The sequence below is a fragment of the Nicotiana sylvestris genome, chromosome 8 (assembly GCF_000393655.2).
Source record: "Nicotiana sylvestris chromosome 8, ASM39365v2, whole genome shotgun sequence".
In the NCBI taxonomy this organism is placed as follows: Eukaryota; Viridiplantae; Streptophyta; class Magnoliopsida; order Solanales; family Solanaceae; genus Nicotiana; species Nicotiana sylvestris.
The window spans coordinates 125000370-125024604 of record NC_091064.1 but is presented as its reverse complement, the minus strand read 5'-3'; positions in this window follow the sequence as shown (position 1 = coordinate 125024604).

Here is a 24235-nt window from a genome sequence, read left to right as displayed (position 1 = left end):
ATGCACCACCAACTGATCAGCTGGTAAATGTTGATGATGTTGCCCACAGTGGCCGAGACGATATGATGAGATGCCCTCAGTGGCTTGATGATATTATGTACACCCATACCTATGCATGGCACGATATTTATAATCACATGCATGACATTATAAATGTTTCAGAATTTACAAAGTTATTCAGATTTAAAGACGTGTTTCTGTATTTCATATTTCATCTATGTCTTTTACGTACTAATTTTCATGCCTTACATACTTAGTACATTTTTCGTACTAACGTCACTTTTGCCTGGGGACGCTGCGTTTCATGCCCGCAAGTCCCGATAGACAGGTCGAGAGCCCTCCAAGTAGGCTATCAGCTCAGCGGAAGATGTTGGTACGATCCATTTGCTTCGGAGTTTCTTATTTGGTTAGTCTGATTTAGACGTATATTGTTTGGTATGGCAGGACTATGTCTTGACCTTTATGATATTTATGTACTCTTTGAGGCTTGTAGACATATGTCGTGTACGTGAAAGATTGTACAACCTTGTCGGCCTATATTTTGAGTTTATAAATGATCATGTTGGCCTATTAGGCTCGTATGTCATGTGTATATGATGATGTAATAAGAAAGATACGTTACGTTGGTACTCGGTTAAGTAAGGTACAGGGTGCCCATCGTGGCTCATCAGTTTGGGTCGTGACAAAAGTGGTATCAGAGTCAGGTTCTGTCCTAGAGAATCTACAAGTCATGTCTAGTAGAGTCTTGTTTATGGTGTGTTGTGCACCACACTTATAAGTAGGAGGCTACATGGCATTTAGGACTGTCACTCTTTCTTCTTAGTCTAGATCGTGTGGTAGAGCTCACTTATCAGAATTCAAGTTCTGAACTTCTATTCGTAATAAGACGATGCCTGCATTCAGAAAGACGATCGATAAGAGATATAGCTGTGGAATTGTTGATTTAGAGGAACTCAATTTTGCATCTTGCTTATGATGAGTAAATGTGAAGTTTTTAGCAAATCTTGGGTGTACTGAAAGGTGTAAGCCTCTTGATAAGGAACCTTAAGGAAAGAATATTTATCCACCTTTATAGTAAAAGACAATTCTTTCAAGAAGTAAAAGAAGCAAGGTGAAAAAGGGTATGAGGCGCCCAATTAATGAAGATTATAAATATTACAGTTCCGGTAGAGAAAAATATAAGTATTAAGAGTTACCCTTAACAGTAACAGAGATATGTGAAATTGGTCGTACCCATCTCAATTATGCACTATGGGGGCTAACAGGTGCAGTTTAAGAAAAGGACGGAACACCAGGAATTGGTTGGGGTTAGAGTAAACCAAAATGGTGAATGGATTGTTTGTGTTAGTTGACATTTCCGAAGGATATTGCATGTGTGCTAGTAGATCTCCTCGTGAGACACTATGACAACCCGGTCAGTCATCTCATGAGTTACCGCTCCGTTTTCCCCCATTTCTACTTCATTATGCTTCGTTATCCGTGTTTTATGTGATCGAGTTGAGTAGTTTGCGTTCGGAGTGGATTTGGTAAGAAATGAGACACTTAGTCTCTTTTAAGAAGGTTTAAGTTGGAAAAGTCAACCGGATGTTGACTTCTAAGTTAGAGGGCTCGGATGTGAGTTCCAATGGTTTGTTTAGCTTTGGGAGGTGATTTATGACTTAGGAGTGTGATCAGAATTTGTTTTGGAGGTCCGGTGTACAATTAGGCTTGAATTGGCGAAGTTAGTATTTTGGCGATTTCCGCTTGGTAGGTGAGATTTTGATCCGAGGATCAGAATGGAATTCCGAGAGTTTCAGTAGCTTCGTGGTATAATTTGGGATGTGTGTGCAAAATTTCAGGTCATTCGGACGTGGTTAGATTGTGTTTTTGATCAAAAACGTATTTCAGAAAAATTCTCAAAAACTAGGCTTGAATTCAATGTATTTCGGGTAATTTGATGTTGTTTGAGGTGCTTTGATGATTGGAATAAGTTTGAATAAGGTATTGGGTCATGTTGGTGCTTTTGGTTGAGGTCCCGGGGGCCTCGGGGTGAATTCGGATGGTTAACGGGAAGATTTTGGACTTAAGAGATCTCAGAAGTTGTTGCTTCTGGTATTTCTGCACCTGCGGATTGGGGTGCGGTGCCGCACATATGGAAAAAGATCCGCAGAAGCAGTTTGGGAAGAATAGCCAGGGACCGCAGATGCGGCATATAGACCACACCTGCGGAGTCGTAGATGCGGCTCGTGGACCGCAGATGCGAAACCTAGCCCCCTAAGTGATTTCCGCAGATGCGGAGGAATTACCGCAGAAGCGGTACCGCAGGACCGGTGGTGGGATCACAGATCCGAAAACCCGTGGGCAGAAAGTTTATAAGTCATTTTATCCGCAATTTTGAGCCATTTTTCCTTCATATCTGAGTATTTTGAGAGCTTTTTGAAGGTGATTAAAGAGGAATTCAAGGAGAATTGATTGGAGGTAAGATTTTCGAACATAAAACTCGAACTATCGTGAAATTAACCTAGAAATTCTTGGAACTTAAGCTAAAAATAGAAGCACTAGGGCTTGGGATTTTGAACTTTTGAATTGGGATTTGAAGGACCATTTGAGGTCGGAATTGAGAACTTTTGGTATGTATGGACTCGTGGGGTGATAAGAAATCTAATGATGTGAAAATTTCTGAGTTTCGAGAATTGGGCCCGGGGCTCAGGTTTTGCTAATTTCGGTATTTTCGATATTTTTCGATTGTTTTCGCTTGGGTTTTGTTCCCTTAGCATATTGTGATATATTCGTTCTGATTTTGGATAGATTTGACGCGCGTGGAGGATGATTCGAGAGGCAAAGGCGTCGCGAGCTAGAGTTGTAGCCGGTTCGAGGTGAGTAATGATTGTAAATGACGTCCTGAGGGTTTGAAACCCCGGATTGCACATCGTAGTGCTATATCGAGGTGAGACACGTGCTGGATGATGAGCGTGGGGTCTTTTACTACTAGGGATTGCGACTTGGTCAGTCCCGATCGATGATTTTACCGCGTATTTGACTGAAACTTATTTGTTATCATCATGATTTGGGTTGATTGCCATATTTGGGCTTCGTACCAACTATTTGAATCATTTGGGGATTTTTATCACTTTTTCCTCATTGTTTTGACTTATTATTTGAACTCAGTCTTGTTGATATCTACTATTTTAGGAACTCAGCCACTTTTACTCAAATTTGAAACTTAAATGATATTTTTAAATGATGTTTTGGGCTGAGAACTACTGTTTTACCAATGCCCGAGGGGCTTGTGATGATTTTCGAACTGAGTGAGGCCGAGGGCCATATGCGAGGATATGCTGAGTGATATGAGGCCGAGGGCCCGAGATACTTTATATGCCACGAGGTGGCTTGAGTGAAATGAGGCCGAGTGCCGAGAGATGATGCCACGAGGTGGCTTGATATAGCGATTGGGCCGTAAGGGTCCCCTCCGGAGTCTGCACCCCCACAATGAGCGCGGGTACCCATCATGATTTGAGAGTGAGCCCGAGGGGCTGATATTGTACTAAGAGTGAACCCGAGGGGCTGATACTATTCTGAGATATTGTTACGGTGCCCAAGGGGCGGATTTCTACTTGTTATTTACCTGCTAAATTACCTGTTTTACTTGGTTTAAAAGAATTTCATTTGACTTCTTCATGGATTTACTGCTTTAAGTGATCTTACTGCTTGATATAGAATTGCTTTGTGCGTTTACGTGTTTTCTTGTTTTTAGCCAATATTTATGATTATTACTCACTAAGTCGGAGTACTCACATTACTCCATGCACCGTGTGTGCAGATTCAGGCATCACAGAGTCCGCTCCTAAGTGCTGATCATCCTAGTCCATGCAGTGTTTTTCGGAGACTACGAGGTAGTTGTTGGCTTCCGAAGCCCCCGTGCCTCCTCTATCTTACTATTTTTATGTTCTTGAACTTCTGTATCGGATTTCGTATCTAGTAGACTGGTATTTGGATTTATTAGTTGCTCATGACTTGTGACACCCTGGTTTGGGTTGTGTCGGGATGGTTTCTACTATTGTTATCATTATTTCCGTAAATTATGGCTATTATATCATGTTTAAGAACTATTTATGGTATTTAATTGTTTAAATGAGGTGTTCTCTCTTGGTCTGGCTGGCCTTGTCTTCACGAGAGGTGCCCTCACAACCGGGTTCGTGGTCGGGTCGTGACAGACACCTAAATGGTGCACCCTAAAATATTAAATCTAGATATGAACACTAGAAGCCTTGAAGGAATAAATATTATCTAAGTGTGGCTCCCGCCCCCGTAAAGAAAGAATGTTAGGCAATTGAAAGAGCCAAGGGATGGAGCAAGGGGATCCAAAAGAAAAGGAATATTTTGTTCAAGTTTTCACATTAAAGTAGTAGACATAGATAATTAGCGGGAGATAAGAAGAGAGTTAATGAAGCATTATGAGTAAGATGTGATGCACGGATGATAACGGTAGGTCAAAAAAATGATAACAGTATTACAAAGTTTACAGTCAAGTGAAGGAAAAGATAAAAGATGACAGGCCTTGAGACAATAAAAGAATATAGGCCATAAAGTTATATTCTCATTTCGAGAAATAAGTTTACAACTCTAGCGCGATTACCAAGAGGAAAAGTTAGACCCCAGAGTAATAGAAGTTAATATGGACTGGTGAACAAGATAAACTAAATATGAATTAGGGACTGAGTGATTTGATAATAGTCAGCATCATGAGAATTTCAGTTCGTGTTCCGGCAATAATAGGACGGACAACAGAAGAAGATTCATGAGAAATTCAGAGAATGGTCGTTCAGGAAGACGCTTCCCTAAAGCAAGCAATGTTAGCAAAGTTAAGCTTAAGGGACTGTATGTACCGGTTACATTAAGAGTCACCCTCGCGAGTAAGGGAATTTGTCATCCTTGGTACAGAAGGATTGCCGCAATGCAAGTAAGGATCATTGATGTCGAGAAAGGATGCCAAAGATGAATAGGTAAAACATCTATAGGTAGATCCTCGTGGCTTCAGCTCTTAGTACACCCCTAAAAGGGGGAATATGGAGTGATATGACATTAAGTCAGCATTAAGTGGTTCTAGTGACTATGGAATAGTAAAAGAAGAATATGATAAATGATAGAGGAATGAGATGGCAATTATCCAAATCCTACAGGTACACTACGATTTAAGAATATTGTGCAAGCACGACATCAAGGAGAGGAAGTAAAGGTTCCTTCCCGAGCTGTTATTAATAAATAAGGAGCCAGTGCAAGACGTAAGTTAAAACAAAGGAAATAAACCAAGAAAGATTATGAGAAATATTGATATGAGAATGGGCCAACGAGTAGTTAGTAATTGGTCAGGAAGATCCCAGTTATGGCTAAACAGGAGGTTACAGATCGTGTAAGATAAACATAGTAGAACCCAACATGGAGAATTCAGGCTCGAAGAATATCATTATAATACTTGAGATATATTCAAACAAGAGTCGGGGTTGTTAAAGGTACTGTATGAGTGTTGCGTGGATAAAAGAAAGTGCCACTAGGAAGGGAGTCAAAATATCAGTTCATAAGAAACCATACAAGCACAAGGGCATGAAAGTAAGCAACTACGGATGATTATAGGCATGTAAGGACATTAAAAAGATCCGTAATAATCTCACATCTTTACGAGAGTCAAGGGTTTCTCCCTAAGTACTACAACGAAGAATAGTTGAGGAGATAAGAAAGAAGGCTTCAACCTAAGCACAACCACCTAAAGAGGAAATGGTCATGTAACAACAATCTCGCAACAACATTGTAAGCATTCCAAAGGAAAACGGCACCTACCGAGGCTAATAAATGGGAAGTAAGAATTAAAAGTAATATTCGAGATCATATGAGTTGTATGAAAACTCTGGCAAGTGTGGGCACTAAGATAAGCTAAGTACGGATGCAATAAGGGGACAGAAAGACCAGGAAAAGTAATAGCTTATGTTGAAGGAAAGCTAAGATAAAACGAAATAATTATTCGATCAATGATCTAGAGTTAGTACGTTATCGATACACTCAAGATTTTGAAGCATTATCCAGGTAGCATATTTGTTGACAATCACACAACCATAGAATACTTTGGTATAAGTTAAAAGAAAGAATTGAGCCCAGGGCATAGACAAAGGATTTAATTGTTAGAAGATTGTGTCATGGATATTCCATAACGCCTATGAAAGGTTAAGGTAATAACTGATACCATGAGCCACAGATCGGAAGGTAGCTTAAGCATACGTAAAGGCCGATAAGAAGGAGGAGGAAACTAAAGAGTTACACCACCCAAGTAAATCAGGAGTTTGATTATTGGACCCAGGAAAATAGAAACATCGTGATCGATAACATTGCAGGATCTCCCTTAAAATCAGAGGTATGAGAAGGATAGTACAACAACCATAATCTATAATGGCTCTACAAGAAAGCCGGTTAGAAGAAGTACCCGCCTTATAAGAAGTCGGTATAAAGGTCTCACTAAATTGTATATACACCAGAGGTGCAAGTATTGTAATAGAACTTCAAGTTGTGAATATGAATTATACATATGTAGAGGGAAGGTTATGAAAGAGATAGACGATGTGATGTGAGGCTTTAAGGAAAGCAAGGTAAAGGTGAACAATGTATGAGACACTCAGAAGCAGAAGGTTGAGAACATTCCATATTTGGGATAGAAGGTTAGAAGCACGGGGATTCAATATCCAGGAATGATAGCAGCAGCGTTAGTAGCATACCTTCCAGCCTATGGTCTAGGTATCAAAAAGCCTAATTATGAGAGTAAAGAATAGTTAGAGACGATTTGATGTCTCGCTTGATATTCCAGGACAACATAAGGAAATCTATGGTGCAAGCAAGTTGAAGGAAAGTTTATAAATGGATATGTATAGGTCGCAAGCTAAAGTATGGTAGAGCGACAAAGTTTTAAGGAAACATGAGTAAGGATGAGGAAAGGCGAGTGAAAAGGTGACGATAATTGATAAGTCTTTAGGATTAAGCCCATGAAAACAAGAAGAGCAGACAGTTTCTCTATGTTATACAAAGCTCACTATAGCCTTAATGAACTCAAATGAGTCTAAGATTAATAGCATTTAGAAGGAATGAAATATTGACCTGATAATAAAATAAGGGTATAATTGTGACAGATAAAGGATGATGTTTGGGCCTTTATTTGAATAATGATTTGAAAAAAAAAGATAAGAAGGAAGGAGAAAAGATTTCGCTGGCGGCACGAAATTAAGATGCCCCCATAAGGTGAATTACATTGAGACACTATGAAATACGATTATGGGAATCACTTCGAATATTCCTTAATATAACGTAAGCCCTAGGGGCAAAGTATTACGTTAGAAGTTTTAAATTATCAGTGGTATATCGTAGATCAATATTGAGGTGAGTCAACAATGGATGGAAAAAAGTCACAAACTATGAGATGAGACTAGGCCGTCATTCTAAAGATAAGCAGTAATGAGGAAGCATTAAAGGACTTAAATTTATACATATGGAATAAGCATTTAATTTAGGCTTGAAATGCCAAAAGTTGAATTTTTGAAGTTTCCGGTTCGATAGAGAGATTTTGATCCGAGGGTCAGAATGGAATTCCGGAAGTTGGAGTAGCTCCGTAGTATTGAATGTGACGTGTGTGCAAAATTTCAGGTCTTTCGGACGAGGTTTTATAGACTTTTTGATCGAAAGCGTATTTTGAGAGTTTTGGAATTTTTTGGCTTGAATCCGATGAGAAATAGGTGTTTTGATGTTGTTTTGTGCATTCTGAAGGTTGAAATAAGTTTGAATAAGGTTATAGGATATGTTGGTATATTTGGTTGAGGTCTCGGGGGCCTCGGTTGAGTTTCGGGTGGTTAACTGGACCATTTCTTGATGTTTGAAGTTGCAGAAAAACTGTTGGTATGTTGCAGACCAGTTGTTCTTCGCATTTACGACTGGCCATTGCGTTTGCAAAGGAATAGGACGTGGAGCTGTAGGATTGGCCTTCGCATTCGCGAGGAAGGTCCCGCGTTCGCAAAGGGCTGGTGTATTGATCTATGCGTTCGTGAGAAAGGGGCCGCATTCGATATGGGCTGGGAGCTGAGCCTTCGCGTTCGCGAAGAAGGGGACATGTATGGGAATAAGGAAAAATGGTCAATGTCAATTTGTGCTTCGCTAACACAAAGGTTTGACCGCGTTCGTGATTAAGGGAATCCCTGGGCAGATTTTTAAAACCCAAAATCGAGGTTTTGAGCGATAATTCATATTTTGGACTTGGGAGCTATGGAGATTACGATATTTGAAGAGATTTTCACCTGGACGATTTGGGTAAGTAATTCCTACTCGGTTTAGACTAATTTTCATGAATCTACACTTAAATTCATCCTTTAATTTCGAAATTTTGGTTGATATTCGGGGAAAAGTTCTTAGACCAAGAAATTGAGTTTTGATTGGAGATTTGATATCGGATTGTGATAATTTTGATATGGTTAGACTCGTGAGAGTGTGAGGATTCTGAAAATATAAATTTTACCCAATTTTGAGACGTGGGCCTGAGGGGCGTTTTGGTCATTTTACATAATTTCGCATATTAGCTTAGACTTTAATTGTATAATCAGTTACTTGAAGTGTTATTCATATTATGCAATTGAATTGAATGGATTTGGGACATTTGGAGTCGAGTACTCGTGGAAAGAACGTGGTCTCATGTTGATTTTTAGCCGGTTTGAGGTAAGTGGCTTGTTTAGCCTTGTGTGGGGGACCTTCCCCTTAAGATTGGTATATTTGATAATTGAAATGCCTTGTACGTGAGGTGACGAGTACGTACTTGTGCAAATTATTCGAAATCCGATTTTCATTAAGTATTTACTAGTATGTTTCCTTTCCCGTTTTTATTACTTGTACTATTAAGCCTGTTATTAGCTTAGGAAAACATGTCTAAGTGATTTAATTGTTTTATTTGTTCAACCTGCTTTACTTGAATTCCATGCAGCATGCTAGGCTAGAATTACTTGTTGCCTTAATATGAAATTTCCATTTTTTGAATATTTTCCTGCTGTTGTTGTGTATTTACATTGGGATTACAGATGTGGGATTCCGGTAGCTCCCCCTTGTTTGTTTATTTGGGACTACAGATGTGGGATTTTTGTAGATCCCCCTTGTTTGTTTATTTGGGACTACGGATGTGGGATTTCGGTAGCTCCCCCTTGTCTGTTTATTTAGGACTACAGATGTGGGATTCCGGTAGATCCCCCTTGGCTATTTATTTGGGACTACAGATGTAGGATTCCGGTAGATCCCCCTATACAGTTATATGAAACTATGGGACTGCACCCGATAGATTCTCCCAGTACTGGGTATTTATATTTGGGGACTACAAATCGGGATTCTGGTAGATCCTTCGGATATATATGATGGACTACGGGACAGTATCTCGGGAGATCCACTGGACAGTTGTAATTAGGACTACAGGACGGTATCCTCGAAGATGCTCAGTTGTTATCTCTATATTGAGCTGTATTTCCCTCCCATGATTTATTTTGTCTCTGTTCTAGTTGTTGTTGTTATTTCAATCCTATGTTATTTCTTGTTGTTGCACTTATTTATAATGTTTTATTCCACACTGTTAACCCTTATATCTTATTTAATCTCAGTAGGGCCCTGACCTTCCTTGTCACTGCCCGACCGAGGTTAGGCTTGGCACTTACTGAGTACCACTGTGGTGTACTCATGCCTCTTCTGCGCATGTTTTTCATGTGCAGATCCAGGTACCGCTACTCAGGCCTACCATTCTTGAGGGGGGCGACTACTCTAGAGACTTAGAGGTACATCTGCCGCGTCCGCAGATCGAGGAGTCCCTTTCTATTCCTGCTTTTTAGTACTTAGCCCTTCTGTATTTTCTGTTCTTATTAGACATTCCGGAGGTAAAGCTATGTAGTACTTCTTACTGTTATTACTTTATTTCTATTTTAAATAATGTTACTTCAGCAAATTTTGGTTTTTCTTCTGTAATTTAGGCTTACCTAGTCGTAGAGACTAGGTGCCGTCAGGATGGTTCACGGAGGGCAAACCGGGGTAGTGACAAGTTGGTATCAGAGCTCTAGGTTCATAGGAGTCATGGATCACAAGCCGGTTTATTAGAGTCTCGTTGATCGGTATGGGGACGTCTGTACTTATCTACGAGAGGCTATGTAACTGTTAGGAAAATTTCAACTTCATTTGATTTCCTTGTCGTGCGATATTTTGACATCACAATTCTAAACTTCTGTCTTCTATTCTCTCACAGATGGTGAGGACACGTGCTACCCGAGATGATCAAGCACTCGGCCCCCCTACTGTAGCCGTCAGAGGCCGGGGCCGGGGTAGAGGCCGAGGACGCGCACGTGGTACAGCTAGAGCACCTGCACAAGCTGCCGCTGAGGTACCACTAGCAGTTCCAGCCGGAGTCCAGGCGCCTGACATGCCTACTGCTACCACTACTCCAGCCCTTCAGGAGATTTTGGCACAGTTCATGAGCATGTACACCACTCTAGCTCAGGCAGGGTTGCTTCCCCTTGCTACAGCTACATCTCAGGTCGGGGGAGGAGCATAGACTCGCGTCGCCTGCACTCCTGAGTAGCGAGTGCATGTTGAGCAGGTCCCCATGATTATTCATGTACCGCCTGCAGTGCCAGTTCAGCCCGAGGACAGGGCAACAACTTCCGAGGAGGAGCAACTGAGGCTTGAGAGGTTCAAGAGGTACAAGCCTCCTATATTCAGTGGTCTAGCATCGGATGATGCCCTGGGATTTCTAGATGAGAGTTACTGCATTCTCCGCACCATAGGTATATCAGGATTGAGCGGGGTTTCCTTCACTACTTTCCAGGTTTGAGGGGCCGCCTATGAGTGGTGGCGCACCTATGAGTTAGACAGTCCAGATGAGGCTACTTCACTGACTTGGACTAAGTTTACAGATCTATTCCTAAGAGAGTATGTTCCTCAGAGCCTCAGGGATGGATGGCACGCAGAGTTTGAGCATTTGCGCCAGGGTGCTATGGCTGTCTCAGAGTATGTTGTCCTTTACACTAGTTTGGCTAGGAATGCACCAGCCTTGCTTTCTACTGTTCGCGAGAGAGTTCGCCGATTTATTGAGGGCCTTATTCCCAGCAATAGGTCTAGCATGGCTTGTGAGTTGGAGATGGATATTTCTTATCAGCAGGTGGTGAGCATTGCTAGGAGGATTGAGAGTATGCATACTAGGGAGAGAGAAAAGAGGGAGGCCAAGAGGTCTAGAGAGTCAGGACATTATTCTGGTGCACGTACCCTAGCTGCACATCGTCATGGTACGGGTTATATGAGTCGTCATGTTCATTCAGCTCTTCCAGCAGCCAGTAGTGCTCCAGCTCCTCCTAGGCATTAAGAGCCTTATTATGCACCTCCAATTTCTAGCGCACCTCCTGCGGGGTGCTTTCAGAGGTCAGTCCAGCATACCTGGCCCGAGCCATTCACAACCACCACATTCTCCGAGAGCTTATTTTTATTATGGTGACATACGTCATATGGTGAGGTATTTCCCTAGACTTGGGAGGGGTGCACCTCCACAGACTTTTCAGCCACAGCGTGCCCTGCAGAGTTCTCAGTCTATGGTTATAGCTCCGGTTGCTACCCCACCTGCTTAGTCAGCTAGAGGTGGAGGTCAGGGAGGTAGAGGTCACCCTAGAGGGGGAGGCCAGGACATATACTATGCCCTTCCTGCCCGTACCAAGGCTATTGCCTCTGATTCTGTCATCACAGGTATTATACTGGTTTGTCACAGGGATGCATCAGTTCTATTCAATCCAGACTCCACTTATTCTTATGTGTCTTCTTATTTTGCTCTGCATTTGGATGTATGTCGGGATTCTTTGAGTTCCCATATTTATGTTTCTACTCCTGTGGGAGATTCTCTTGTTATCGACCGCGTTTATCGGTCGTGTTTGGTTGCTATTAGTGGTTTTGAGACTAGAGCCAATTTATTGTTGCTCAGCATGGTAAATTTTGACATTATCTTGGGCATGAACTGGTTGTCGCCCCATTATGCTATTCTTGATTGTCACGCCAAAACCATGACGTTGGATATGCCAGGTGTACCGCGTGTTGAGTAGAGGGGTACTTTAGATCACACTCCCAGTAGAGTTATTTCTTTTCTTAAAGCTCAGTGTATGGTTGAGAAGGGGTGTGACGCGTATTTAGCTTATGTGAGAGATGTTAGTATTGATCCCCCTCCAGTTGATTCAGTCCCAGTAGTATGGGATTTTCCCGATGTGTTTCCATCTGACCTTCAAGGCATGCCGCCTGATAGAGATATTGATTTTGGCATTGATCTGTTGCCGGGAACTCAACCCATTTCTATTCCTGTGTATTGTATGGCTCCTCCTGAGTTGAAGGAGTTGAAGGATTAATTACAGGAATTGCTTGATAAGGGTTTTATTCGGCCTAGTATATCACCTTAGGGTGCTCCTGCCTTTTTTGTGAAGAAGAAGGATGGTTTTATGCGTATGTATATTGATTATCGCCAGTTGAACAAAGTAACAGATAAGAACTGTTATCATTTGCCTCATATTGATGATCTATTTGACCAGCTTCAGGGCGCACGGGTGTTTTTTAAGATTAATTTGTGCTCGGGTTACCATCAGTTGAAGATTCGGGTGCCAGATATCCCAAAGACTGCTTTCAGGACTCGGTATGGTCATTATGAGTTCCTTGTTATGTCATTTGGGCTGACCAATGCCTTAGTAGCCTTTATGCATTTGATACATAGTGTGTTCCGACCGTATCTTGACTCATTCATCATTGTCTTTAATGATGATATTCTGGTGTATTCCCAGAGTCGGGAAGATCATGAGCAGCACCTGAGGACTATGCTTCAGACTCTGAGAGAGAAGAAATTATATGCTAAGTTCTCGAAATATGAGTTTTGGTTGGATTCAGTGGCATTCTTAGGCCACATGGTATTGAGTGAGGGTATTTAGGTGGATCCAAAGAAAATAGAGGCCGTGCAGAGTTGGCCCATACCATCCTCAGCTACAGAGATCTGCAGTTTCATTGGCTTGGAGGGTTACTACCGTCGTTTTGTTGAGGGGTTTTCATCGATTGCAGCCCTTATGACCAGACTGACCCAGAAGGGTGCTCCGCTCCAGTGGAGAGAGTGTGAGGCGAGCTTTCAGAAGCTCAAGGCAGCTTTGACTACAGCCCCAGTTTTGATATTGCATATAGGCTTGAGGTCTTATATGGTCTATTGTGATGCCTTGCGGGTTGGCCTCGGAGCGGTGTTGATGCAGGATGGTAGGGTGATTGCCTACATGTCCAGACAATTGAAGATACATGAGAAGAACTACCCTTTTCACGACCTTGAGTTAGCTGCCATTGTTCACACCCTAAAGATTTGGCGCCATTATTTATACGGGGTTCCCTGTGAGATTTATATTGACCATCGGAGCTTGCAGCACCTGTTCAAGCAAAAGGATCTAAATTTGCGCTAGAGGAGGTGGTTAGAATTGTTGAAGGACTATGATATCATTATTCTGTATCTCCCGGGCAAGGCCAATATGGTGGTCGATGCTTTGAGTCGCCGGGCAGAGAGTTTGGGTTATTTACCAGCATCAGAGAGGCCTATGGCGATGGACATTCAGGCCTTAGCCAGCCAGTTTGTGAGATTGGATCTTTCAGAGCCTAGTCGGGCTCTAGCTTGCATGGTTTCTCGGTCTTCCTTATTTGATCGTATCAGGGAGCGGCAGTATGATGACCCTCATTTGCTTGTCCTCAAGGATAAGGTTCAGCACGGTGATGCCAGAGATGTGAGTATTGGTGATGATGGGGTATTGAGGATGCAGGGTCAGATTTGTGTACCCAATGTTGATGGGCTTCGAGAGTTGATTCTAGAGGAGGCCCATAGCTCGCGGTATTCCATTCATTCGGGTGCCGTGAAGATGTATCAGGATTTGATGCAGCACTACTGGTAGAGGCGGATGAAGAAGGATATAGTTGGATTTGTAGCTCGGTGCCTCAACTGTCAGCTAGTGAAGTATGAGCACCAGAGACCGGGTAGGTTACTTCAGCAAATAGAGATCCCGTAGTGGAAGTGGGAGCGGATCACCATGGACTTTGTAGTTGGGCTCCCACGGACTTTGAGAAAGTTTGATGCTATTTGGCGATTGTGGATCGACTGACCAAGTCTGCTCACTTTATTCATGTCTGTACTACTTATTCCTCGGAGTGGTTGGCGGAGATTTATATCTGGGAGATTGTTCGTCTGCATGGTATTCCAGTGTCCATCATTTCAGATAGAGGTACTCAGTTCACATCACGGTTCTGGAGGGTCGTTTAGCATGAGTTGGGTACTCTAGTGGAGTTTAGCACAACATTTCACCCTCAGACGGATGGACAATCTGAGCGCACTATTCAGATTCTTGAGGATATGCTCCGTGCGTGTGTGATTGAGTTTGGAGGGTCTTGTGATCAATTCTTGCCATTGGTGGAGTTTGCCTACAACAACAGCTATCAGTCCAGCATTCAGATGGCATCGTATAAGACTTTATATGGGAGACAGTGTAATCCCCAGTGGGTTGGTTTGAGCTGGGTGAGGCTAGATTATTGGGCACAGACTTGGTTTTCGATGCTTTGGAGAAGGTCAAGGTGATTCGGGATAGACTCTGTACAGCCCAGTCCAGACAGAAGAGTTACGTGGATCGGAAGGTTCGTGATGTTTCCTGTATTGTTGGAGAGCGGGATCTGCTTCGGGTTTCGCCTATGAAGGGCGTTGTGAGATTCGGGAAGAAAGAAAAGTTGAGTCCGAGATTTATTGGCCCTTTTGAGATATTGAGGCATGTTGGGGAGGTTGCTTATGAGCTTGCCTTACCTCCCAGCTTGGCTGGAGTTCATCCGGTATTCCATGTTTCGATGCTCCGGGGGTATCACGGTGATCCGTCGCACGTGTTGGATTTTAGTTCAGTCCAGTTGGACAAGGATCCATCCTATGATGAGGATCCAGTAGCAATATTGGACATGCAGGTTAGAAAGCTAAGATCAAAGAACATCGCATCAATAAAGGTTCAGTGGCGGGGTCAGCCGGTCAAGGAGGCGACCTAGGAGACCGAGCAGGATATGCGCAACCGTTACCCTTATTTTTTCACTACTTCAGGTATGTCTTTATGCTCGTCCGAGGACAAATCAATGTTTAAGTGTAGGAGGATGTGACGACCCGGCCAGTCGTCTTAAAAATTAACGCCTCGATCCCCTATTAACTGCTTTCCCCAAGTTTATTTCTGCTATTTTGATTTGCCGAGATTTTCGGTTTTGAGTTTTGGAGAGTTTTGGGACACTTAGTCCCTAAATGAGAGCTTAAGTGTTGGAAAGTTGGCCGTAGTCGGAACAGTGTGAAGACGGCCTCGGAATGGAAATCACATGGTTCTGTTAGCTCCGTTGGGTGATTTTGGGCTTAGGGGCGTGTTCGGATTGTGTTTTGGAGGCCCGTATCTAATTTAGGTTTGAAATGCCGAAAGTTGAATTTTTGAAGTTTCCGGTTCGATAGCGAGATTTTGATCCGAGGGCCAGAATAGAATTATGAAAGTTGGAGTAGCTTCGTAGTGTTGAATGTGACGTGTGTGCAAGATTTCAGATCATTCGGACGAGGTTTGATAGACTTTTTGATCGAAAGCGTATTTTTAGAGTTTTTGAAATTCTTAAGCTTGAATCTGATGAGAAGTAGGTGTTTTGATGTTGTTTTGTGCGTTCTGAAGGTTGAAGCAAGTTTGAATGAGGTTATAGGATATGATGGTATGTTTGGTTGAGGTTCCGGGGGCCTCGGGTGAGTTTCGGGTAGTTAACCAGACCATTTCTTGATGTTTGAAGTTGCAAAAAAACTGTTGCTGTGTTGCAGACAAGCTGTTCTTCGCGTTTGCGAATGGCCATCGCGTTCGCGAAGGGATAGGACGTGGAGCTGCAGGTTTGGCCTTCGTGTTTACGAGGGAGGTCCCGCACTCGCGAAGTGCTGGGGTCTTGATCAACGCGTTCGCGAGAAGGGGGCCACAATCACGATGGGCTAGGAGCTGAGTCTTCGCGTTCGCGAAGAAGGAAAAATAGTCAACGTCAATTTGTGCTTCGCGAACGCGAAGGTTTGACCGCGTTCGCGATTAAGGGAATCCCTGGGCAGATTTTTAAAACCCAAAATCGAGGGTTTGAGCCATAATTCATATTTTGGACTTGGGAGCTCGGGAGATTGCAATTTTTGAAGAGATTTTCACCAGGGCGTTTGGGTAAGTAATTCCTACTCGGTTTAAACTAATTTTCATGAATCTACACTTAAATTCATCCTTTAATTTCGAAATTTTGGTGGAAATTGGGGGAAAAGTTCTTAGCCCAAGAGAATTGAGTTTTGATTTGGGGATTTGACATCAGATTAGGATAATTTTTATATGGTTAGACTCGTGAGAGTGTGAGGATTCTGAAAATATATTTACCCAATTCCGAGATGTGGGCCTGAGGGCATTTTTGTAATTTTACTTAATTTTGCATATTAGCTTAGACTTTAATTGTAGAATCAGTTACTTTAAGTGTTATTCACATTATGCAATTGAATTGAATAGATTTGGGCCATTTGGAGTCGAGTACTCATGGCAAGAACGTGGTCTCGGGTTGATTTTGAGTCGGTTCGAGGTAAGTGGCTTGTCTAACCTTGTGTTGGGGACCTTCCTCTTAGGATTGGTATATTTGATAATTAAAATGTCTTGTACATGAGGTGACGAGCGCGTACTTGTGCAAATTGTTCGAAATCCGGTTTTCATTAAGTATTTACTAGCATGTTTCCTTTCCTATTTTTATTACTTGTACTATTAAGCTTTTTATTAGCTTAGGAAAACATGTCTAAGCGATTTAATTGCTTTATTTGTTCAAAAGCTTTACTTGAATTCCGTGCAGCATGCTAGGCTAGAATTACTTGTTGCCTTAATATGAAATTTCCATTTCTGAATATTTTCCTGCTGATGTTGTGTATTTACATTTGGACTACGGATGTGGGATTCCGGTAACTCCCCCTTGTCTGTTTTTTTGGGACTACGGATGTGGGATTCCGGTAGATCCCCCTTGTCTGTTTATTTGGGAGTACGGATGTGGGATTCCGGTAGCTCTACCTTGTCTATTTATTTGGGACTACGAATGTGGGATTCCGATAGATCCCCGTACACTGATAGTTGGACTACGGGACGGAATCCCAAGAGATCCTTCGGATATATATGATAGACTACGGGATGATATCCCGGGAGATCCACTGGACAGTTGTAATTGGGACTACAAGACGGTGTCCTGGAAGATGCTCGGTTGTTATCTCTATGTTGAGCTGTATTTCCTTCCCGTGATTTATTTTGTCTCTGTTCTAGTTGTTATTGTTCTTTCAATCCTATGTTATTTCTTGCTGTTGCACTTATTTATAATGTTTTATTCCACACTGTTAACCCTTATATCTTATTTAATCTCAGTAGGGCACTGACCTTCCTCGTCCCTACCCGAGCGAGGTTAAGCTTGGCACTTACTGAGTACCATTGTGGTGTACTCATGCCTCTTCTGCGCATGTTTTTCATTTGCAGATCCAGGTACCGCTACTCAGGCCTACCATCCTTGAGGGAGACGACTACTCTAGAGACTTCGAGGAACATCTACCGCGTCCGCAGACCGAGGAGTCTGTTTCTATTCCTGCTTTTTAGTACTTAGCCCTTCTTTATATTCTATTCTTATTAGACATTTTGAAGTTAGAGCTATGTAGTACTTCTTATCTTGTGATTCGTGGGTTTCCGGGTCTTGGATTTATGTATTGGTATTGAGAGTTAAACATGGTGTAAGCCGAGAAACACATTTACACATTGTTATTACTTTATTTTTGTTTTAAATTATTTTACTTCCGCAAATTTCGATTTTTCTTCCGCAATTTAGGCTTACCTAGTCATAGAGACTAGGTGCCATCACGATGGTTCATGGAGGGTGAACTAGGGTCGTGACAAAAATACCGAGCGAAGAACTTCAGTATACTCATAGATCCCCAAAGGGACATCTTATCAAGCTCTACATATGAAGCCTAGAGATTGGGCACACTTACACGGTCAAAATTGTACAGGCTGTATGATGAAAGGTAGCAACAGTAACGAGATTGGAAGGATCCGACTACAAGTTGTGGTGTGAGAAGGATACCTAAGCAGGGAATGCCCTGGAATTTAGACTCATTCATAGAACAGTCGCCTAGATATCAAGGGAAGTTCTAAAGTATTCGGAAGATACAAGTTATGAAAATGATAAGTGCATCAGTCAACATTCGAGGACGAATGTTCCAAAGGGGGGAATAATGTTACGCCCCGCAGTATTACGGTTATATTACGCTTCGCAGTATTAAATTACGACAATGTTTCACCCTGAAGTATTGTACGTTAAATTTGTCGTAAGGAAATTGACATTAGTCCAAGTAAAAGATTATTTGAAAAGTATAAGGATTATGCTATTTCACAAGCGATTAGTAAATTCATGAAGGTGAAAGGGGGAGCAAGTCAAAGAAAATGAATTTTGTCCAAGTTTGGCACTTTGGAATAAAATACGAATCGAGCGATAATACCCGATAATTATGGACTAGTACCATGTGAGGTACCATATGACCACGGTAGTATGATGTATAAAGTATATTAAAAAAATAATAAATAAAATTTTAAGTAAGTTGAGATAATTTTTAATTATGCGGGTAATTAATTAATTACCGGATAACGGGACATTACCTAAATAAGTAGTAAATCATCAGATAAGACCAAACCCTCCAAAACGTGGCAGTAACCCCTCTTAATACATATGACTAAGTAGTATTATAATCTTAGGTGGCAACTAAGGGTTAGATACACTACTTCATTTCTATTAAAATCAATATTTTAATCAAATGGATAATAAGGAAACACTTTGTATCTTGGAATGAGCAACATTACTTCATTCCTAGCTAATTTTGACACTACACTCAAATATAGGCTTTGGACATTATCATAATTCTCACCAAAGTTCCTACACCACTTCCTCAACAACGAAGACTTTCTTTCAATCTAAAGGCTCTCAATATTACACTTAAATACAACCATAAGTAGCAGCATTAGAGATTAGTAGGAGACTTGTTCAAATTGTTACCATCTTCATGAGCTTCCTACCAAATAGTAGCATCGAGAATTGTTCCGTAAAATTCAACAAGAATTATTATTAGAAGCTTAACAACGTAACAATTTTACGGTTCTAAAAGGAGTATGGTGCAATCTTTTCCAAGAATATTATACGGGTTTTTTTCTCTAGGTATGTTTAGGCCCTCCCTTCTTTCTTTTGGCATGGTCCAAATTATACTGAAGAAACGAGCAAACACACAGTTTTCATAAATTACTCTATTCATAGAAATAGTAGGGGTGTCTATATTTTGATTCCCCATGAAAAATACTATTATCTTCTGTTCATGGGTCTTAGAATAATACACAGTTGAAAATGCTTATCCGGAAGGAATATTGAGATTATTACATATTTTTTTATGCATTTCACTTATTTATACATGTGCATTGACCCATGACCAGACGTTGTTATATAAGCGTATATATGTAAATATATATATATATATACGTATGTATATATATATATATGGGAAAAGGTTACGACGTTATATATGCACCACCACCTGATCAGCTGGTATTTGTTGATGATTTTGCCCACAGTGGCCGAGACGATATGATGAGATGCCCTCAATGGCTTGATGATATTATGTACACCCATACCTATGCATGGCATGAAATTTATATGCACATGCATGACATTATAAAAGTTTTAGAATTTACAAAGTTATTTATATTTAAAGATGTGTTTCTGTATTCCATGTTTCATCTATGTATTTTACGTACTAATTTTCATGCCTTACATACTCAGTACATTTTTCGTACTGACGTCCCTTTTGCCTGGGGACGCTGCGTTTCATGCCCACAGGTCCCGATAGACAGATTGAGAGACCTCCAAGTAGGCTATCAGCTCAGCGGGAGATGTTGGTACGCTCCATTTGCTTCGGAGTTGCTTGTTTGGTTAGTATGATTTAGACGTATATTGTTTGGTATGGCGGGACTCTATCCCGATCTTTATGATATTTATGTACTCTTAGAGGTTTGTAGACATATGTTGTTTACGTGAAAGATTGTACGGCCTTGTCAGCCTATGTTTTGAGTTTACAAATGATCATGTTGGCCTATTAGGCCCGTATGTCACGTGTATATGATGATGTAATAAGAAAGATACATTATGTTGGTACTTGGTTAAGTAAGGTACCGGGTGCCCGTCGTGGCACCATCAGTTTGGGTCGTGACACAGGCCATCACAAGTCATCACATCCAAATCGACATAGCCCACCTTGTCTCGCCTCATGCGCAATAATAAAGTGAATGTCCGCCTTGTCTTGTCGCACACACATAGTAATGTTCCCACCTTGTCTCGCCACATGCGCAGACCCACATATATATAGCCCGCCTTGTCACGCTGCATGTGCAAATATCAATAGTAATAATAGCACCACAGAAACCTTGTGCAACACCCAAACAAAATCCTCCCAACAATATCACATGACAAAAGCACAATAATATAATAGAATTACCTTCACAACATGTGCCCATATTCCACAATATTTCCTTCTAAATAGTTTCAATACCACAACCGCGCATAGACCTTGGCTCAACAAACTGAGTGTAATAGCAACAACCATAACAATATACGGGAATACGACAAGCAAATCAATTCAAAAGCCTTCGAACGCATAGGAATGGTAGAACGAGCTCACAAAGAATAAACACAATAGAAAAGACTAGTCACAATAAGAATAGCTCAACAAGGGAGAATAATATGTAACAGCAATACAAAAATGTACAATTCGACACCAAGGGATATAACATGAGTCAATAACTCTAAATAAGGATGAGTCAATTAGGAAAAGATAGCATGGCAGTCGAAAAGGCTACAACTTCAGTTAAGACACACAAGAGTCAAATAGGCAATAAGAGTGGAGCATGAAGCAATTAATTTCAATTAAGGCATGTAGAGGCAAAACTAGTAAATGAGGAGCTTAACATAACAAAACAACTTCATATCTAATGAACATAAGAACATAAGAGCCCTAGAAGTTCAATTTTCCATAAATAAGCCCAAACACGTATTCGTCACCTCGCGTACACGGGCTTCACATGACACAATTAGCATAAAAGACTCAAATCCTAAGGGGTAGTTCCCCTACACGAAGTTAGGTAAGATATTTACCTCAAAGACGATAGACTGTTACTCTGAAATGAACTTCTCGAGTGAAATAACCTCCGAATGGCTCAAATCTAGCCAAAATAACTTCAAAGCATAAATAAAGCTCATAAGAAACTATTCTAGATAATAAAGCTTCAATCTTTATCAAAAACTAAAAATCAAACCAAAAGTCAACCCCCGGGCCCGCACATTGGAACCTAACAAAGTTCACAAAACTCGAATACCCATTCTGATACAAGTTCAACCATACAAAAATTATCAAATTCTAATACCAATTCGTCCCTCAAATCATCATTTTATATTTTGACAGTTTTCTTTGAAAATTCCCATTTTTCCTCAACTCAAAATACTAATTTAATAACAAAAATAAAGATAGAATCATAGAATATAAATTTTGGGTGAAGAACGCTTATCCCAGTGATTTGCTTGAAAACCCCACGAAGAATCTCTCAAACCTGAGCTCCACAACTCTAAAAAATCATTAAAATGGCTCTCGGAATAGAGTACTTTATATTCGTCCCAGAGATTAGTACATCACGATCATGGAATATCCCTCGCGATCGCAAAGAAGAAAATGAAGGCTGCCCCAAAACGTGCTATGCAAATGCGATATTGAGCTCGCGAACGCGATGACCATGTAACGACTGGGCCGGTCGTTTCATGAGTTACCATTCTGTTTCTCCCATTTCTTCTTTCTTATGTGTTATTTAGCTACATTTCATTGTATCGTGTCGGTTGGTTTGGGTTTGGAGTAGTTTTGGAGTGTTATGAGACACTTAGTCTCTTAAGTTGGCCATTTAGTTAGAAAAGTCAACCAGAAGTTTACTTGTATATAAACGATCTCAGAATGTGGTTTTTATGGTTCGGATAGCTTTGTGAGGTGATTTGGGACTTAGGAGCGTGTTCGTAATGTAATTTGGAGGTGCGTGGTAGATTTAGGCATGAATTGGCGGAATTAAAATTTTGGCGTTTTCCGGTTGGTGGATAAAATTTTGATATCGGGGTCGGAATGGAACTCCGGAAATTGGAGTAGGTCTGTTTTGTCATTTGGGACGTGTGTGCAAAATTTCATGTTATTCGGACGAGGTTTGATAGACTTTTTGATCATTTGCTGGATGCAGAAGTTTTGGAAACTTTAGGCTTGAATCCGAGGGTGTTTTGATTATTCGATGTTTTTGTGTGATTCGAAGATTGGTATAAGTTTGAATAGTGGTATATGACTTTTTTGTACTTTTAGTTGTGGTCCGGGGGGGGTCTCGGGATGATTTCGGATGGTTATCGGGAAGTTGGAAGTTAGAGTTTGCAGCTGAAGCTACTGAGTTCCTGTCATAACCGCACATGCAGATTGGGGACCGCAGTTGCGAGATCGCAGAAGCGATAGATCAACTGCAAATGCTTCCATATAAGAGAAATCTAGAAACCACAGGTGCGGGAGGTGTAACGCACCTGCGAGACCACAAGTGCAGGTGGATAAGCACAGGTGGGGTCCCAGGACTTTAAGTGGAAACCACATATACGGTTGGAGTGACCGCAGAAGCGGTGTCGAAAGAAGCAGAAAAAGGACTGCAGGTGCGAAATCCCTGGGTCAGAAAGTATATATGTTCTCCTTCGCAAAATTTGAGTTATTTTCCATCATTTTTATCCGGAGTGAAGCTTTTTGTAGGGTTTTGAAGAGGGAATCAAGGGGGTTCTCATTGAGGTGAGTTTCTTGGACCTAAACCTCGATTCTATGATGATTTTAATTGTCTAAGCATGAAATTTATGAGATTAAGGGTGGAAAATTGGGAAATTAGGGCTTGAGATTGGAGAGGTAAAAATTGGGGATTTGAGGGGCCATTTGAGGTCCGATTTCGATGTTCTTAGTATGTATGGACTCGTGGGAGGATAATGATTCTATTGATGTAATTTTTATCAAATTTCAAGATGTGGTCTAGGGGTCGGGTTTGACCAATCTCGGGATTTTTGATATAATTTAATTATTTTTGCACGACTTTGTTCCCTTAGCATATATTGATGTTATGATTCTGATTTTATATAGATTCGATGCGAGTTGAGGCTGAGTCGAGAGCCAGGGCGTCGTGGAGTAGGATTTCATCCGGTTTGAGGTAAGTAACAATTATAAATCTAGACCTGAGGGTATGAAACCTCAGAATTTTGTAATATTTTGATAAATGAGCTGACGCACATGCTAGGTGACGAGCGTGTGGGCGTGCACCGAAGGGATTGTGACTTGGTCCATCCTATGGTGACTGTATAGTTGCATATTTTGATATACCGTATATGATATCCATGTGCTTAAATTTGTTAACTTGGGTTGAATGCCATGTTTGGGGCCTTTGTGCCGACTTGTTTAGACCCTAAGGGGTATTTTACTACTTTCCTCACAATGTTTTGATTTGAAAGCATATCCCCAATCATGTTTTACCTGTTTATTGTTTAATCCGATTTCATTATCCTACTTCTTAATATATGAAAACTGTTTGGACTGAATTTTCCTGATTTTACTGAAATGCCTGAGTGGCTGTGAGGTTAATAACTGAGAGAGATGTCGAGGATCTAATGGTGAAGATTATATATATATTATATGGATCGGGCTGTATGCCACAACGATATATATATATATATATATATATATATATATATATATATATATATATATGGATCGGGCTGCACGCCGCAACAATATATATTGGATCGGGCTGCGCGCCACAGCGATATGACACTTGTACTGTAGGAGCCCCTCCGGAGTCGGTACACCCCTAGTGAGCGTAGTCGACTATATATTATGGATCGGGCTGCACGCCGCATCGATTATTATTATGAGATAGCTATTGAGCTGGAGTACTAAGTGTGAGTACTGATTGACGAGAGTTGAGTCACGAGTGACTGAGAGGCTAGCCCGAGAGGCTATACATATTTTAATAGGAATATCCACCAACCTTTTCCA